The sequence below is a fragment of the Diabrotica virgifera genome, chromosome 3, assembly GCF_917563875.1.
Source record: "Diabrotica virgifera virgifera chromosome 3, PGI_DIABVI_V3a".
In the NCBI taxonomy this organism is placed as follows: Eukaryota; Metazoa; Arthropoda; class Insecta; order Coleoptera; family Chrysomelidae; genus Diabrotica; species Diabrotica virgifera.
In genome coordinates this window covers 199055963-199075322 of record NC_065445.1, presented here as the reverse complement: position 1 = coordinate 199075322, position 19360 = coordinate 199055963, and the positions used below count along the sequence as shown (strand labels likewise).

The following is a 19360-nucleotide window of genomic DNA, read 5'->3' as shown; positions in this document are numbered from 1 at the left end:
GAAACTAGACATTCAATATCTTGTGCCATTATAATTCAAGCAATACATTACGGACCATTCTAATCTATCTTAAATGGTCTTTCACGACCGTTTTTGCAAAAAAAAATCGATTTACCATTATTGTTCTAGACTAGAAGGTTATATGAATCAGATACTGAAAATTCATATAGGTACTTAAGGAGGGGGTATGGTTTGAAATCAACATATCAAGCACATTTTTGTGAATTTTTTTCGAAACTATGGTAGAATTATTTTATTTTTAAATTAAATAAACACATTAAGTACAATTCAAAGAATATTTAAGAAAAAATTCAATCCAAAATATTGAAAAATAAGCCATTGGCGACAAATTTTGGCAGGCAGCTCAAAAAAAAAATGGATTTTGCGGTGGACATCAGAACTCATCACTGGATTATACGAAACAATAAATTCAAAAAGATTTTATTAGCTTATGAGTTTCACGAGGTAACAACGTCGAGTTTTTTTATTTTTAATGATTTTTGAATTTTTGGTATCACTCAAAAGTCAAAAATACGAAATTTTTGATAAAAATTTTGTGAAAACCAACAGATTTAATATTGTTGAACAAAAAATAAGCACAAAACGAAAAATATCTCGACGTTGTTACCATACGAAATGTCTAAAGAAAATCTGTGCAAAATATCAGGTAGATCGGCCGAGTAGTTTTTCAGTTACAATGTCCACCGCATTTGAAAAAGCAGTTTTGAGAAAAATGCGTTTAAAGTTTTGACAACTGCATCTTCATCTTCTTATTTGTCTGCCAAATCGTAAAGTGATGAACATTGGAATATGTTTTTTTAAATTGGGGAGTAATCTACAAAAGAGAAGGCGAACAGTTATTTAACGTTTCTCACTACGCTCCGGCGTGCTGGCGCGAAGCCGCGGCAAAGCGAGTCGAAGGTAGGGATATTCAACACCCTGTATCTCTGGTAATTTTACTCCGATTATTTTGAAATTTTCAGAGAGTATTCTTGAAAGTATGCACTTTTATTTGAAATAATAAAAAAATTTAAATATTTCAAACCATACCCCCTCCTTAATTTGTTTGATAAGTTTTATTCTACGAAAATTCCTTTTAAGTCCTATTAGCGAGTGTAGTAATTGAAATTCCCAGACGGCATATAGACCCCGATATATCCGCCAATATTCATTGGGGGATTAATACCTCTATGTATATGTAAGGGTAAGAACAGAACAAGTGGGTCGCGGTGGAGGTGGAGGTCGCGGTCGATATCCATGTAAAACGAACACATTGTAGTGAATGGAAGAGAACAGAGCAGGTAAGTCGCGGTGGAGGTTTAGCGCGATGCCATCCAGGAGGTTTACATCGATGCTTTTGAAAATAAAATGAGTTTGTTTTACATGGATGTCTACTGCGCGGCCTACAAGGATGCTTCCCTGTGATTGGTCCGTTCGAAGCCAAGTTGTCATTACCTGCGGTAGCTGAGTTGATACTTTTTATGTAATCCCTTTTTTGTATACAGTTTATTTTTGAATTTCTAAAGTAATTAAATTCAGTAAATTTTTGAAATATGAAGGAGGATCTGATTATTTACAGCTGACATTTCATCACTATCATCACTTGACTGACACAACATCGCAAAAGCAGTCTTTTTGTCATTCAAATTTCATTAAACTACTTTACTTGATAGTGGTTCTAGCTCGACTGGTTCTAGCGCAGGTGACCTCCTTGCTATGTGCTGTCGACATCGACCGCGACTAAACTAGTAGCATCCACCGCGACCTACACCTCCACCTCGACCTACACCTCCACCTCGACCTACCCCTCCACCTCGACCCACTTGTTCTGTTCTTACCCTAAGGTTGTCGGTTCCATGACATCTCGTAATTCGTAACGCGACAGTTCGTAACCGGACAACTGGTAACGGACAATTCGTAACAGCGACAGTTCGTAACGGCGACACTTCGTAACGGCAACAGTTCGTAACTATACAAATTCGTAATGTACAAATTGAATTATTCTGTTTATTTTTGTTAACGTGGAAACTAAATGTTATTACAATTATAAATGAAATTATATTAATCAATTTAACGAATCAGTATCAGGATAAACATTTTTAAGGCATTTCATATTTCGTGTTTCAGAATATAATAAAAGTATTTTAACCAACTATTAACTATTAAAAGCCATCCCTCGTATCGTTGATTGAATACCCCAACGCTATAACCAATCTCAAGGTTTATTATAATAACAGGTAATTATAACCTTTCCTTTACAAAATGTTTACTAGAAAATTAAGAATGTCTAAAGACGCTTGTTGACTTAAATATTTCACGAATTACTTCATTATTCCATTGTCTAGGTATATGAAAATTTAAGGAATAATAAGAGGGGTAAACTTTTAAAAATATTGTTAAAAGTATATATTATGTATTTAAATATTTGCTTGTGTTTAAAGATTTTTAATATACATATTCTGAAACACGAAACATAAAATGTGTTAAACATGTTTATCCCGGTACTGATTCGTTAAATTAACAAAACATAATTTGAATTATAACAACTGTAATAACAGTTAGTTTCCACGTTAACAAAAATAAAGAGAATAATTCAATTTGGACGTTACGAATTGTCCGTTACGAATTTGTATAGTTACGAACTGTCGCCGTTACGAACTGTCGCTGTTACGAATTGTCTGTTACCAGTTGTCCGGTTACGAACTTTCGCGTTACGAGATGTCTGGTCACGAAGGTTGTCACACCATCTTTTGCGTGGTCGTCCGATAGTTCTACCAATTTGTGATTTATCTCCTGCTATTTTGACCACACTAGTCTGCACCATTCTGCTTATGTGATTATTCCATTCTCTTTTTCTATTTGGTGTCCATTCTTCTTCTAACGTTTTCACTCCTCTTTTGATTCCTTAGTGTACAGCACAATCAAATTCACTTTGTATTTGAGATTTGGATGCGCACTGCTGTTGACGTTCGGTTTTTCCACATTTTCTGAATTTTATTTTGGTACTGTGTAGTGATGTTAGAGGAGAATATTCTCAAGAGAATATTCTAGAGAACGAGAATATTCTCGGCCCGAAAATTCTCTAGAGAATATTCTCGGCAAATTTTTCTATATTTTCAAAAACCGAAACAAAAATAAAAACTAGATACGGGTCAAATTATTATAATTAAAAAAATATGTAGGCATATTGTTTTTGCCAATCCCATGAACCACTAGCAAGGGTATTTACAGTGTCAATATTTATTGTTTTGGTGCAATATTAACGTGCAAATATTTAGAATGGTGTTCATTTAAGCAGAGAAGAACAAGTTGAGGAAACTGAGTTTGTAGATAATTTAGCAACTTTAAAATATGGTGATGAGTCGGCTGAAATAATGGCAGATTTGGCACTTTATCGGTCTAAGGAGGAATTTTTTGGAAAACCATACGTTGTAAAATCAATTGAAAAACTAGACTTAATCATATGGTGAAAAAGTACATGTTTCGGAACAAAATTAACTAAAATAGTAGTTGATATATTAAGCATGCTTTCATCCAGTGCAGCGACTGAAAGAAGTTTCAGTACTTATGGTTTTTTTATCCACTCCTCTAAAAGAAACCGGCTCACTGCTGAACGGGCTCGTAAGGTAACTTTTATTGCTCACAATTTAAAATTGTTAGACGTAGACCAATCCATGACTGAGATGGCCACTAATGAAAAACAAAGTCCCACAACTCATCAGTACATTGAAATGCAGATTGTAGATGACTATGTAGGATGAGCTAATGATAGAAATAGATTCTGAATCTGAGGTCTCATATTTTATCATACCATTTTATCATATTTTATCAAAATTTCATTTTTTTATCAAAGAAATTTTGTGTTTTCTGCTGTTTTGTATTTTTATATGCAAAGAACACTGTTGTTTCGTCTCATAATTTTGTATATAAGATTATGATTTTTAAAACCCTATTTTTCATCTTCAACAATATTCTTAAGTGCGTCATGGGGTTCATTCTCAGAAAATTCTCCATATCGAGAATATTCTCCGATTTTTCATTCTCGAGAATTTTCCAACAGTGTAGTACTGTAGTAGTAGTACTGTGCAGGTATTTTACTTGGCGAGACGTTACCAAAATACATCAAAAAAATTGGAAAACCGAACGTCACCACCAGTGTACATGCAAATCTCAAATATAAAGTGAATTTGGTCGTGCTGCATTTCCTATAATTCTTCTCAGTACTCTTATATCTGCTGCTGCCGTTTTCGGTAGTCTTTGTGTTGTTCCTGTGTCAGGTCTTGTTTCTGATGCATATTTCATTATTGGTCTTACGCTCGTTTTATAAATTCTTGACTTCCATCTCAGTATTAATATGTCAGTTTCGCTATATAGCATTATTAAGGCATTCCGCCAGTCTAATTGCTTTTTGTACTTGATCTCTCCTTTCTTTTCCGGGTCTCCATAGCTTGACAATGTAGTTCCAAGGTATTTTATTTCCATTACTTGTTCAATATGATGCCATAAATTTCTATTTTACATCTAATTGGTTCTTTGCTGATTACTATTGCTTTAGTTTTCTGCCATAAAATCTCTACATGGATAATATCTAATGTTACGATAATAGGTATCTTCTTCTTGTAGTGCTTATCCATTTCGGATGTTGGCAACGATCATGACAATCTGTACTTTGCCCACTACTGCTCTGAAAAGATTCGTCGTTGTTGTTTTATACCACGTAGTAGATGTTTCAGCCAGGAAATCCTCCAATTTTGATTGACGTTCATAACAAGGTAGGTGTATGTCTTTACTGTTTCTATTAGTTGACAGTTCACACTGATTCGTCCAAATCACTGTTCCTTTTTAGAGATCATTATACATTTTGTTTTCTTAATGTTTAGTGAAAGTCGATATCTCTGACTTACTTCTGTGATCATATCATTAACTCCTGGAGAATTTCATAACTGTCAGTGAATATCACTGTATTGTCCTAGTATCTAATGTTATTCTCTGTTAATTCGAATTCCATCTTCAACATACACTACTGCTTCTTGAAAGCTTTCCTCAGAGTATATGTTAAAAAATAAGCCCTATGGAACAACCAGATGAAGTGGCGATTGGAAGTCAGAAAATGGCAGAGAACTTTATAAACTGTATGGATAGATTGTTTGATTCCAGTAAAGATTCCTAATACTTCTTAAATCACAGGTGTTTATTCAAATATTTGTTAAAATTTAATTCAGCTTGTCCAGCTTTACGGAAACATGCATATAACACTTTAATATTAAAGAGAGCCTCTCTCGTACCCACTGCATTCCGAAATACAAGCTATGTATGTCTGTTTTTTTCTTCGTAAGTTGTGCTCACTACGGAGAGCAATGGATTGTATCCTCGCTCCGACCCTTGCTCCCTGGTATTTATATTCGTTATATTCGTGAATTCTCGCATTTAAAATAATGTATTTATTTTACATAGCGATCGATAATATAGTTTCGATCGCTATGTAAAATAAATACATTACTTTAAATGCGAGGATTCACGAATATAAATACCAGGGAGCAAGGGTCGGAGCGAGGATACAATCCATTGCTCTCCGTAGTGAGCAAACCCTTACAGTCTATAATCTTTTCTATGTTGTTAGACTTTCAGAAATAACTTTAAAATGTGGCTCATTAAGCTGAGGGTATGAAATTTCCCATTTAAAATGCATGGTCATTAGAGTTCTACCCTGCCAATTCAGCTTGCAAACAAAAATATTTTTAACACATTTGCTACATAATTTTTTATTACATTATTTATTTGTATTAACACGTTTGCTACATTATTTGTCTTATCACACTCATCAGTGTTGTCAGTTGTCATTGGTCATGTACCACAATTTTATTAGACATAAAAACAAATCCCTCTCTGGTAATCATGGTATGGAATTTTTTCAAGTCCAGTACACAGTTGGGGTCGTGCGAGCAGATAATGTCTTAAATGTGCTCATACAAAAATATAAATTTATCCAAACTCCTCTGACAACACTGGTAAAATGCAATTCTGATTATTTAGCATGATATCTTATCAAAATTTTGTCTAAAATACAATAATGTTTATTGTTTACCCTTTACCACTGTTTATTTATACAACCAGTAGTAACTACATTAGTCAACACTAAGTTTTGGTATAATTTCATTTATTAATAAATAAACAGATCTTCTGTTCACTGGAAAGTCTCAGTAATAAATATGCATCCTTTAGATCAGCGTTTCCCAACCGGTGGGTCGCGACCCACTAGTGGGTCGCGGGCAGATTTCAGGTGGGTCGCGGCGTGGCTCTTACAGTAGCTGTGTGACGTACAGAGTACAGAATAGCGTATCATCATGGGTGAGGGATGGGTCGCGAATATGAAAAAACATCCGAAGGTGGGTCGCCAGACATAAAAGGTTGGGAACCACTGCTTTAGATAGTAGAATTTCTGAATTTTAAATGAGAATAAAAATATTCAAGCACTGATTAATGTTTAACGACGTTCTACACCTTCCTTGCGGGATATGCCTCTCAGAGGAAAGGGGGGAAACTTATATGCAAGCGAAAGTTGGTAAACAATGCATTTATAGCAGAATACTCAAATCATATGTTTCAGTATTGAATACTTTATAAAAATAAATTATAATAAATTACGGAATAAATTACGGAATTAATTATAATAAATGAATTAAAAATAAATGGTACGGTAAACAATCCTCATTTTTTAATATGTTATTCCTTACAAAAAAACCTTTAATTTAAGCACAAATAATTAAAAATCGTAAATTTGAGTCAGAAGTTACTAACTTTTTAAGAATTTCCATAAGAGCCCATGTTAAAACTTAACTTTGACCCTTAATAGTAATTAAAGGGCACGGTAAAACAATTTTTAAAGAATCAAGTCTTACTTTTTTGAAGTAAACTATAACATACTAAAATTTCATGCAAATCCTTAATTCTTTGCCGAAGGTGTAGAACGTCGTTAAAAATAAGTACAGAAGTTCCTTTAGTGTCTATTAAAAAAGTCAATAATGCTTAATATTTTCCAATATAAATCTATGTGTAACTAGTAAATAAATCCGCCACAGTATACAGTAAAACCTCCGTTAACTGAAATAATTGGGGAGAGGCTGTTTCACATAACAAGAATTTCGGTTAAAAATAATATTGTTTTTTGTATTCTTCTTGTTTTAAATTACATAGTATTCTTGGTTAAACTTGGTATTAAAAGATACTATGAGGTGATTTCGTAAAGTTCATCATAAGGTTTCGACTCATTCAATTCGATCCAGCAATGTTGACAAATTAACATCGAATTGTTTCTGTTTTGCGATAAAAATTTACTTTTTATTGAAGAAAATTATTCAAACTGTCAGATGTTTCGGTTACGCGATGGTTCGGTTAAAAAGGTTCCGGTTAACAGAGGTTTTACTGTATTAAAATATTATCGATGTGTATCTGTGACACAAAAGTACTTTCAGATTACCATCTTTTTACACATGTATATTTTACATATTTGTGCATAGCTTACTGCCAAAACCAGCCAACTCCACTTTTTTTTGTTGATTTTGGGTTAAGTATGGACTTAAAATTTCTAAAAGAATGTACTGACAAAACCAGACAAGTCCAAACAAATTTTAAATGTGGGAAACATGAGGCGTAAAAAAACTAACTCCGATAATGACACTATTATGCAGCCAAAAACAGATGTGTGCAGTAGTTGTTAAAATAAAATAATATTTTATTATTTACAATATACTAGTTCTACCAAAACAAGACAAGAGCCAGTTAGTACTACATATTTTGGTATACATGCACAAATTTCATGGGATGACTGTACTTAGCACTTAAAGTAGTAAAATATTGTGCACAGATAATTTGAAGGGTGAGAGGGAAAAACGATGAATGTCAACTTTTTGGTCATTTTGAGATTCTTATGCAATTTGTTAGCTTAGAAAGAGTACTATCCACCTGTGAGTGGCCAAGGGTAAATAACGATGAGAATTGCCTTAAAAACACATCAGAAGATTGAGCGCAAGGGGGAAAAACAGTGAATATGTAACTTTGTTTTTCATTTTACCGAAAATGCTTCCAGATAGACATTCATCGTTCTTCCCTCTGACCCTTCATTTGTAAAGATGTACATGAAGAGTACAAAGGAAAAACAAGGAATGTCACTTTTTCATGAATTTTGGCTTTTCTTGTCATGAGGTAGTAAAAACTGAATACTGTCGACGAGTCAGAACAATAACCAGAAAGATCAGTCTACAGGGTGATTGATTAGTAGGGTAAAGCTCAATAGCTCCGCTATAGTAATAGATAGCAATAAAAGTTAATAACAAAAATTTTAGCCACCTTTGAGCTTCACATTACAAAATTAGTTAGAATGTTACAGGGTGTTCGATAACACAGTGGCAGACCTAACTTATGTTTTTTTAAATGGAACACCCTATATTTTATTTTATATTCGAAATCGTGTTAACTTCTCCATCACAAAAATATAAAGGTTTGTAATGTTATACAGGGTATTTACAAAGTTATAACCAATTTTGTATGAAAATCGTAACAAGTTCAACTCCCTGTATAAATAAAAATAAGCACAACAGCAATGGTTTATTAATGCCATATTTTTTATTTATTGTCAAAATTTTTAAGAATTATTGATATTGCTAATTTTCTTTATATCAAATACAGGGTGAGTCAAAACGCAAGTACATTATTTTCTCAGTAATGTTAAATGGAACACCCTGTATTTTATATCATTATTGAAAAGTAACATTAACGTACTTTAATTTTTATATAACATTCCCTATGCCCAAATTTATTAGTTTTCGAGATATTTTCATTTTTCAGAGCAAATTATTTTAGGTGTTTAAATTTATCTAAATTTTAAGTAAGCCATGACTGAATTGACAATTGAAGATTACCGATTATCAATCCGGTAATCAATGTAACACTGTAGCAAATAAATAAATAAAAATAATTTATTAGTAATACATTTTACAAACAAAAACAATGTTTTGAAACAATTAAAAACTATCTTTTTATGTAAATGCAACAAATAAACAAAGAAAATTAGTAATAAATTTTACAAAAAAACACACAAACACAAAATACAATATTTTGTGAAGACAATTAAACACTACTTTTGTATGTAAATGTAACAATGTAACAAATAAAGAACGAAACATAATTTATCAGTAATACATTTTGCAAAAAAACATGTTTGAAAAAATTAGAAGCTACTTTTAATAAAATATTTTTAAAATTTAATTACATAAGGTGTTCAAAATTATCTCCTAACACATTTATGTACGCCTAAAAACGATCATTGAATGAGCTACTTACTCTACGGAGCATTTGTAAATTAACACATCGAAATACACTTTGTATTCTATTTTTCATCTCATCCCTTGTTGTTGGAGGTATTTTATAAACTTCATTATTAACGTAACCCCAAAAAAATCAGTCCAGTTTATTAAATTCTGGTGATTTGGGTGGCCACGCTACTGGTCCATCGAAAAATGAAAATATCTCGAAAACTAATAAATTTAGACATAGGGAATGTTATCTAAAAATTAGAGTACGGTAATGGTACTTTTCAATAGTGATATAAAATACAGGGTGTTCCATTTAAAATTACTGAGAAAATAATGTACTTGCGTTTTGACTCACCCTGTATTTGATATAAAGAAAATTAGTAATATCGACCATTCTTGAAAATTTTGACAATACGTTAAAAAATATGGCATTAATAAACCTTTGTTGTTTTGCTTATTTTTATTTATACAGGGAGTTGAACTTGTTACGATTTTCATATAAAATTGGTTATGACTTTGTAAATACCCTGTATAACATAACAAACCTTTATATTTTTGTGATGGAGAAGTTAACAGGATTTCGAATTTAAAATAAAATATAGGGTGTTCCATTTAAAAAAACATAAGTTTGGTCAGCCACTGTGTTATCGAACACCCTGTAATATTCTAACTAATTTTGTAATGTGAAGCTCAAAGGTGGCTAACATTTTTGTTATTAACTTTTATTGCTATCTATTACTATAGCGGAGCTATTGAGCTTTACCCTACTAATCAATCACCCTGTATATAAATTTTTTAAGAATTTGTATCCAGGCGAAGGACCGGGATTGTCCGCACGCCACTGGACAATAATAAGGAATGTTAGCAGTTTTTTGGTGCATTATTAAATTAATAAGTTAATATAGATTCATATTATATTAACATTATAGAATAAGAATTGCTAGAATTCTGCTAAGAATCTCTAAGTAGTTTTTAGATATCATAAGATTTAAACCTTTATTGGTGTTTATCTCAATATGTATAAAATGACATTCCTTGTTTTTCCCCTGTACTCTTCATTATCCTTCAGTAGATGTCTGGATTTGTTGGTGTTAACATGTATTCAATTTTAAACATAGATCTATTTTAGGCCAGCATTGGTGAACTTTTTACTAATTTATAGAACAGTTCTATTAATTAATCTTAAATTGCATATTGCAAATTCCTTATAGTGATGTAAGCCTGATGTATTATAGAGGAAAAATTTGTTCCCAGATTTGAATGGTGTATGAGTAGTAAGTACATTCTTTGACGGTTTTTGCTGTAAAAGAAGAACCGCTTGGATTGACATGAAATTTGGCATAAGCATAGCTAACATGTCAAAGAAAAAACTGATATTCTGCCGATGTGTGCGCTTTTGCCCTGGGGGTGAGTTTCCCCCTTCTCGGGGGTGAAAATAATACGTTCAAAATAAGTCTGGAATTCGATAAACTGACTAATTCTAAGCAACTTTTATTCTATACAGTTTTTTCACCAAGTCAATACTTTTCGAGTTATTTGCGAGTGAATATGTTCATTTTTCAACAAAACAAACACGTTTTTAGACAATTTTTCGCAAATAATTCAAAAACTAAGTGTTTTATTGAAAAAAGTTTTCAGCAAAAATATAGCCTGTAAAAAAGTAAAAAAAAAATGGTGTATGCATGAAGTCTCTAGATCTAGTAGAAACAGAGTTATATCTAAAGAAAAATAGTTTCATATTCGACAAATTCCAAATAGAATATTTCAACTTGAAATAACCAAAAAATGAAGCACTTTTTGGAGAAAACTCATTACAACTTTCTTAAAGAGTTTAAAATTTTTGTTTTTATAAAAAAAGATTCTAGCATCAAATGTAAGCAAGTTACGCTCAAAATACAGTTGATCCCTTTTGTTTTGGCAAAAAAAATCAGGATAATCACCCCCTAATTAACAACTTAAATGAAATTAATTGTTACTGCTTCATAAGTTGCTTTATTTTTGTTGTGTTTATATGATCTGTAAGTTTCATCGATTCAAGGTGCTTATTTTTGAAAAAAATTAGTTTTACAGTAAAATTTTTAATTTTGAAAAAAAAATGCTTTTTTCAAAATAACTTCAAAATTATTAGAGGTACCAAAAATCTCAAACAATAAAAAAGTTGGCTTTGCTTTTCTGAACATTTTGTATTTTATTGTTTTTCTCTAAGACAAATATTGGTTAATATTTTGTGTTTCTAAATTTGTATACACTCGTGATAAGTGACTCGTTGAAGTCCTTTTAACTACAGCCCTTTCACAAATTGGAACTTTGAACCGATGAAACTTACAGATTTATAATACATATAGCAGTAAAACAACTCGTGAAATGGTAAGGAATAAGTTCATTTGAGATGCTAATTGGGGGCGATTTTCCCGATTTTTTTACCAAAAAAAAGGGACCAAATTTATTTTGATCGTAACTTGTTTACTTTTGATGCTATAAATTTTTTTATAACACAAAAATAATGCCTTTTTTAGACACTTTAAAAAGGTTGTAATAAGTTTTCCCCAAAAACTGCTTCATTTTTTGGTTATATCACGTTAAAATTTTCGATTTGGAATTTAATTTAAACCTATTTTTCATTAGCTACAACTCTGATTATACTAGTTCTAGATATCTAATACATACACCATTTTTTCAGTTTTTTAGGGACTATATTTTTGCCCAGAATATTTTTTTCGACAAAATACTTACTTTTTAAATTATTTGCGAAAAACCGTCTAAAAACGTGGTTATTTTGTTAAAAATGAATATTTTCACTCGCAAATAACCCGAAAAGTATTGACTTGGTGAAAAAACTTTATAGAATAAAAGTTACTTAGAATTAGTCAGTTTATCAAATTCCGGACTTATTTTGAACGTATTTTTTCACCATCGAGAAGGGGTGAAACTCACCCTCAGGGCAAAAGCACACATCGGCACAATATCACTTTTTTTCTTTGATTTGTTAGCTATGTGTATGCCAAATTTCATGTCAATCCAAGCTGTTCTTTAAAAAATTTAAAGGTTTTGCAATATTTTCTGTTAAAGAATGTACTAGAGGGTCTTAAACTGATGTGCTTTGTCCTAGCTTAACCATTGCAGCTCCTCTTTAATATTTCCAAGCAGCAACATGATGTCAGTATATAAAATGTGTATATAATATACACAAAGTGTGCTTAAGTGTTGATGGCACTAATCTATAGTCATATTTGGACACATGTATGCATCACCGGAGCTGAGAGGGTTAATGGGAAAAGAGAAAGACTGGAAATCAGTACATACCTTTTAAGATATATAGATAAATTATCCACTGCTGTAACTGAACCGCCTCGCTTATGTAGTTAGTACAAACAAATCCGAACTTATCTGTAATAAAACAGAAATTTCTCGGGGGTGGACATATCTACATAGGGGTAGATAACATGCTATTGAAAAGACACAAAAGTATGTTCAAGTTTACACTTGAATCATAACTGGATTAATATTTTCTGTATGACAAGGACATATTTATAGATCTGGTAAGAAACCTTGTATTGTACAGGAACTCAAGTATAGGGACTTGTTTGACCTAGAGGAGAGACGCTATCAAAATTAATAATGAAAAATAGGACAAAAACAAAAATAATGAACTAAATCTGGCTAAAAATAAAATGCTTGAAATATTTAAAATCCAAGCCAGTCATTGCGTTGTAAAGTTACAATCACAGTTCTGACTTCTGACTACAAAGAAATAAATATTTTTGGTAGACGTGGCCCTGTTAATCTGAGCAAAATATAGTTAAAAAATCTTTGCTAAACCTGAGCTTATCAGTTAAAAAGAAAACAGGATCTTTTAAATGAAACAGGATGAATTTAATTAGTATTATAAATTGTTACCGACCTTGACTGAGATTGAGGGCAGTATACCTGAGCCTTATATTGAGGACAGTGATGTTTAGTGACCTGAAAGATGACTAATTTTGTACAGCCAAAACCCGATAAATACAGTTTTTCAAACTTTATTTTTTTTAATGTACACTTCATTTTAACCTTTTTTTACAGAATTTTTCCTTTGCTTTGTTATTTACTTTAACATTTTTTAAAAGTTTAAAACACAGACTTCTCGAAAGTTTGAAAAGTAGAGTTAGTTGGTTTTGGCAGTAAGCCAATGATATGCTCTCTATATTGACATTGCTGAGACTAAGCTGAAGGCTACAGAGTTGAGGGGTGGAATGATAGATGTTAAAGGAAAGAGCCAAGTCACATCCGCATTTTTTTGAGATGTTGAACTTGTGGTTATTGAAAATACCATGGATCGAGAGAGTGTCAAATCATCCACTGTTGCAAAGAATGCATAAAGGTACTATTGACAACAGTTAACAAAGAAAAGTAGCTTAATGGTCATATCAAAGGGAAAAAAAGAAAAAATACTGATAACAGTAGATGACTCAATATCAATCATAAAACTGGGAAAAACCTGTAGACAGTAAAGTACAGAGATTATCTGTTTTTGTTTTTAATGTATCGTTAAACTATGTAATGAAAGAAATAGGAAATAAACTGTTCTATTAATATTAAATCTGGACAAATAACCATGGTGATGATAGCAGTTTAAAATATACAAAACCATCATATGACCAATATCATCGGTGATACGGCAATATGTCCTATGTCAAAAATTAAGAATTTTCAGAAAAGGTTAAACACATGATATTTGGAAAACTCTTCAAAACTGTTATATTATTGTATGGTATTATTATTTTATTTTTTGGTATATATTGAAAATAATAATACCTATTTTTAAGGCATTAATGTCCAAAGAGTTATGACCACATAGAATGTATTGCCACAAATCGATATTACACATATAGGTAAGATTGCTGACATAGAACCTATTGCAAATGATGTAATATAAATATAAGTTAAATAAACCCAAAGAATAAAAGAGAAAGGAAAATAAGTAAATATAATTAATATTTCCTTATTATAAAACATGTACAAATAAAATAACTAAGTTTAGCTGTTGGTAATATTAACATAAACTATGCAAACCTTTAATGTCCTTTAACATGGACATAAACAAAAGGCCAACATAAACAAAATTGAAATAACTCAGAGAAAAATGGAAAGATCCATGATGGGAATAAAACTACAAGACAGAAAATCAAACAAATGGATGAGAGAAAACAAAAGTAAAAAATGTAACTGAACATATAACAGGGTTAAAATGGAGATTTGCGGGCCACAATACGAGACAGGAAGATAAAAGATGGAATGCTGAAATACAAAACTGGAGACCGTGGACAGGAAGAAGAGGAAGAGGAAGACCTTAGATGCGATGGAGGGACGATATTGTAAAAGCTGCAGGAACTAACTGGAAAAACGCAGCCAAGGTCAGACGGAAATGGAAAGATTTGGGGAAGGCCTATGTTCAAAGTTGGATAGAAATGGGCTAAAAAGAATGCAAACCTTTGGTTGCATTTAGGCATCTATGTGCTTATTATAGAAATGGTGATGATCTTCTTCTTCACGTGCCATATCAGAATTATCTGAAGTTGGCGATCACCATTGCGAAGGCCTCTCGATCTTCTGCAATATGGAATAATTGACCTGCATTTGATATCTTGAGTCCATTCACGAATGTTTTTTTAATCAAGAAACTTGATTTCTTCCTTTGTTGATGATTACCTTGTATTAATAATTTCATTTCGTGTAAATGAACAAATTTTGATGTTTCTATGGGTAATGGTGCTCATAGGCGTAACCAGGGGGGGTTTGGGGGGTTGTAACCCCCTTATTGGGATGTACTTTGAGCTCTATACGCTTAACACCATAGCCCTCAGAGACCTTCCAGTAGTTGTAACTCCCCCCCTTTCAGGTAGTTGTAACCCCCCCCTTTCAGGTAGTTGTAACCCCCCCCCCCCTTAGGATCATCCTGGTTACGCCTATGATGGTGCTTGATATAAGAGTGTTTTATTTGGTAAGATGTTCAATTGCTTAGGACTTCTAGACACATCTGCGCATTCCATGCTAAAATCAGTTTTATTATACGTTCCACTGGGTCATAGTGAAGTCCCACGAGATCATTAACGCATAGATCAGTTTTTTCATTTCCAGGACTAAAATATTCGTTAAACAGATGAATTTGGCTTTCCCACACTGGTTCAAAATATAGTTTTTGTGACGAAACTCTGCAGTAATGTAATTCAATTTTTGGCAAGCTATTGAGAAATTCTGTTACCCTTTTCCTTTTTCTTCAATAGTTCTACTTACTTCTGGTTTTATGCCGGTTTGTTTATATTTTCCGTCGCAGTTTTTCTGAAAACTCAGGTACGATTCACTCTTAAGCCTAGATGAAGCATTTTTAGCACGTTTCCACTTAGTTGGATCACCATGCCCTTTCCTTGGACGTTTTTTTCTGACGGCCATCGCTTGTTGTAACTACAAATAAATCACCAGTAACAGGATCCAACTCCTCCTTTAGTAGAACTGTCATACGATAGAGCAGAATACATGCTAATATCCTCAGGAGCATATTCTGAGACAGAATCGCTAAACCATGTAGGTTCTGGATCACTCCATACACTATCGTCAGACAAATCTTTAAATCTTAAGTTTGTTTTCAGTTCTCCAGTGCTCTCATCTAGGGTTGTCTGCTGATGTTAATCTAGAGCCAAACTAACCAATTTCCTAGCTCGATTCATACTTGACATATACGCAGGTACTTTTCAATATTTATCAGCAGTAATGCACTCTCAACTATCTTTAAGCAAAATACGTTGTCACATAGAACATATTGCAGTCAGTCAAGCCGGCCGGCTGACTTACACCGTTTTGCAATAGTTTTAAAATCTAGTTGGTAATCAGATATTTACATGGGACGTATTGCAGGAGCATAGTTAAGGTCATAATAACACTGTTGGTTAGATAAAACAAATAGCCGAAATTTTTGACATAGGACGTATTGCCGTATCACTGACGATATATATATGTTGTACATAATTTAGGACTCCATATCTGTTTGGGAGCTATGAAATCAACTCCAAATAAGCTTTACATGTAGAAGCTTTAGAAATTCCACTCAATTATAGAAGGAAATATCTCAGCCAGAAATTTTTAATGAAAATCCATTACCTAAATATTGGTCTTTACCAAAATGTTAACAATCTGAATGTAACAGATTTAACTAGTAAATACTGGAAGATAAAGAACTCGCCTTCACTTTGCGAGGCTTTTCGAGATCTGTCAAATTTTGACTGTGATTATAATGTGATTGACAGCTTTGGACTTGAAGATTTTCATTCTTTTTTACATACAGTTAAATTAGTAAAACCAAATTACCATGAAAACAGTGATATTAGCTCTAACATCTTAAGAACATTCTTAGAGAATTGGCCAGACTCTGTAAATATAATATATACAGATGCATCTAAGACGTTAGTTAGCACTGGATGTGCCTTTTACATACCTGCTACTAAAACAGAAAAAATGTTTAAGTTAGGCCATGATTTTTCTATTTTCAGTGCTGAAGCCATATCAATTATTTATGAGTCCCTGCAATATTTTAAAGAATCAGAAGAGATATCTGCAACAATTATTTCCGATTCACTCTCTGTTCTTCTTGCTATTCAAACTATAGATTTTCCCTATAACAATTCAAATATTTATATCCTACTAATTAAGAAAATCCTTTTTGAAATACAAAAAAATAAAAGAAGAGTGAACTTTTTATGTGTTAAGGCTCATATAGGACTAACGCATAATGAATATATGTTGATAGTTTGGCTAAAAAAGCTATTGAGTATGGTACTTCAAATAATCGTAAGTTTTGCATATCTGATTTAGTTAACACTATTGAGTTTTTGATTCAAATCTTTGTACTGAATGCCAGAAAGTGGGTGATTTGAATCACACTTTCTTTAGTGCACAAAATACATTCCATACACCTATAATTTAATTGAAGATTTAATAAAATGTAATGTTTTTCCATCTTTCAATATATCCTATCTATTGTCTCTAACAGCAAAAATATATAAATATGATTGTTTAATGAAATTTATCTGTGAAACTAAAATTAACCTTTAAACTTATTAATCCTGATCTGATAATTTGATATATGTACATATGAAAAGAGAAGAAGAAGATGTATAATGGAAAAATGTGGTGAGCAACTTGGATAGTTCATAGCAGCCAGCTGCAGCTTTTGAACGGAGTAGAGAACTGTGGAAGAGTTTGCTATGGAACTCTAAGGACCTCATTGTTTTCTTTATGTATGAATAGGAAAAAAAAGTTGTGACTGGCTAATTGACACCCAAGGCTATGCCATAAAACCAAAAAAAAATCATATGGCCAATAGCAACTATATTAATGGATAAGGATAGAACACCTTATACTTAATTATGGATAATGACAGAACACCTAATGCTTAGCGGAAATATGGTATAACATCGGCCAGTAGGAAAATCAAAAAAGAGGTTGATACTGAGGGTGGGTAACTGGAGAAGTGCAGCTGGGGATAGAGATACTTGGAAGCGGATGCTGGGGGAGGCCTGGGCCTGACTTGGGCTGCAACACCATAGGAGAGAGAATGGTTGCAGGGGCACCACATAATAGAAAAAGCATGTAAAATGCTGAAAGAGAGAATTACAACAAAGGTTAGAACATGTTAGAACAAAAGCAAAATGTATGTATTTTAAAAAGAATACATTGGGTAAAGAAATTAATCAGTATACAATATATAAAATAGTATTAGAACCCTTATGGGATCAAAAAATAGGAACAGATGAACGGAGACCACTAGTATGTATGAATATGCATATTACTGTAGATTTTCTTGGACATTAGCTAAACTGAAATTGCTCTTAGACTGAAATTGAAACAATACAGGCATAATTAAAGTACACAAAGTAAATTAAAAATAATGAATTGATACTATAGATAATTTTTTAACCATTCCAAAATCAACATTGTAGAAGAAATTTAACTTCCACAAAAAAAGAAACAACTTTATACAACTAAAATGAAAACACAGTTACATGAGGCTGAGAGTAAAGAACACAGATAATAATTAACGATGATCTGCAGGATGGTAACAACTTGGTGAGTCAATAGTTCCCAGTAATATTTCAATAATAAGATTGTGACATCACTAGACAAGATACATAATTTCGACCTTTGTTTAATATAAAGGCCTCAAATCAATCCCTCGAACTATATCAAAGAATTGCGTGCTAATAGGGGGCGTCAAATTTGATTAAAATAGATAAAAACGGCCATATGAGTGACATGTTCTAACAATGACAATAGGAAAAATATCTTATGTCAGCTGATTTTTATAACAAAATAATCAGCCATATACATTCATATTTCTATCTAATTGTAGGTGGTGAAAAATGTGAAAAACTTACTTTTATATATGTTAATTGATAACAAAGGAACACTAAGTTTTATCACAAAAAATTTAACTGCGTACAACCTATGACAACCAGAAAATGGCGATTCTTTTTCCGTGTTTATTTGTTATGTGAATGTGAAATGTGCGCAGGGAATTTCTATTTAGAACTAGACTAGAAGAAATGTCATAAGTTGACAACTGGACGACACAGACATCTGACAAATGACAGAAGTATCTTATCTTCCTGTTCTTCTGTAATACAAGGGGCGTTAAAAAATTTTATACAGTGAGGGAAATTTTCTGACAAAAAGTGTTCTATGTAATAATAAAAAAGTTCATAGTTTATAAAATTATAATAATAATTATAATTCGCAAATTATAAGAATGTTCATAATTTCATAGGACGTGTGAAATAATTATTAATATTCAGCGGTAATACAACAAAACTTTAGTTTTTACTTTATAGCTTTACAATTTGAATAAATCGTTTCTTTCTCATTGCGTTTTCCACGCCCGTTTTTATGTAAGTGACCAATTCCATTTCAGAATGGGAGATGATCAAAAAGTCAATAGAAGAAGCTGCAAAGAAGCAGGTAGGCAAACACCAGAAGAAAACAAAAAAAAAACAAATAATGGTGTAACAACGAATGAAAAG

The 19360-nt window shown here is 32.3% G+C and overlaps 1 protein-coding gene across 1 annotated transcript in view; it reads right to left on the bottom strand.

Annotated features, from left to right (window-relative positions):
* The window catches only part of LOC114347796 (ras-related protein Rab-7a), an 87788-nt gene extending 68903 nt beyond the window's left edge, over positions 1-18885 (bottom strand). Inside the window, exon 1 of the mRNA XM_050645798.1 lies at positions 18719-18885. The gene's annotated coding sequence lies outside the window, so the exon portion shown is untranslated. The remainder of the gene's footprint in view (positions 1-18718) is intronic.
* Positions 18886-19360: the final 475 nt, after the last annotated feature.